The following is a 1524-nucleotide window of genomic DNA, read 5'->3' as shown; positions in this document are numbered from 1 at the left end:
CCTCACATATTTGTGGAAATGTGCAGGGACTAAGAAGAAGTAGGATGCTAGCTAAGGGAGAAGCGGATCTACGCGTCGGAAATGGAGCAAGAGTTACTGCATTGTGTGTTAGTGTTTATGATTTGCATCTTCCTTCTGGACTTGTTTTAGAGCTTAGTAATTGTTACTATGTTCCTGCGATTAGCAGAAACATTATTTCTATTTCTTGTCTGGATTTGGATGGTTTTCGATTTGTGATTGAGAACTCGAGTTTGATGATTTATCGAGACGATATTTACTATGGTAATGGTTATCTAGTTAATGGTTTATATGTCTTGAATGATCAGCCTTCGAACTCGACGTCATCCATCTATAGCGTGAGTACTAAACGGTTTAAGCCGAACGACTTAAACCCGACCTTCCTCTGGCATTGTCGTCTAGGCCATATAAACGAGAAGCGCATTCAGAAGCTTCATTCTGAAGGTCTTCTGGATTCATTTGACTTAGAGTCTCTTGAATCTTGCGTTGTTTGATGGGCAAGATGACAAAGCATCCTTTCAAGGGGAAAGGACAGAGAGCGACAGAGTTATTGGACCTAATACATAGTGATGTATGCGGACCAATGAGCTGTCCGGCTAGAGGAGGTTATCTGTATTTCGTTACGTTCACTGATGATTTCAGTCGATACGGTTATGTCTATTTGATGAGACATAAGTCTGAAACACTTGAAATGTTCAAGGCTTTCAGAAATGAAGTACAGAACCAGCTTGGTAAGACGATCAAGACACTTCGATCGGATCGTGGTGGCGAGTATATGAGCCAAGAGTTCACTGACTATCTGGTTGATTGTGGTATTGTATCACAATTAACTCCTCCTGGAATGCCACAGTGGAACGACATGTCTGAACGGAGGAACCGAACACTATTAGACATGGTTCGGTTAATGATGAGTCAGACAGATCTTCCGAAGTCCTTTTGGGGCTATGCTTTAGAGACCGCTGCGTACCTCCTGAACAGGAGTCCAACGAAGTCGCCTGAAGCGACGCCATATGAGATATGGACAGGGAAGAGTCCCGCGTTGTCGTTTGTCAGAATTTGGGGTTGCGACGCTTACGTGAAGCGTCAGATGACTGATAAGTTATCCTCCAAATCTGATAAGTGTTTATTTGTAGGCTACCCTAAGGAAACTAAGGGTTACTACTTCTATATTCCGGCAGAGAACAAAGTGTTCATTGCTAGGAATGCGACTTTTATGGAGCGAGAGTTCGTCTCCAAAAGAGTCAGTGGGAGTAGGATAGAACTTGAGGAAGTTCGAGAGCAGCAAGTAGACGTTGAGCCGAGTGAACAAGTTGAAGAAGTTCAACCTGTTTCATTGCCAGTTGAGACTCAACCTTCGACGAGTGAACCTCGGAGATCAGGCAGGATTCGCCAAGAGCCTGTGAGATATGGATTTCTCGTGACTTGGAATGAGGAACTCATGTTATTAGAACATGACGAGCCTACCACATACCCAGAGGCTATGGCGAATCCCGATTCCGAGAAATG

Source organism: Tarenaya hassleriana, unplaced genomic scaffold (assembly GCF_000463585.1).
Source record: "Tarenaya hassleriana unplaced genomic scaffold, ASM46358v1 Cleome135, whole genome shotgun sequence".
In the NCBI taxonomy this organism is placed as follows: Eukaryota; Viridiplantae; Streptophyta; class Magnoliopsida; order Brassicales; family Cleomaceae; genus Tarenaya; species Tarenaya hassleriana.
The sequence above is the reverse complement of the archived record's forward strand: the minus strand, read 5'-3'. Positions refer to the sequence as shown.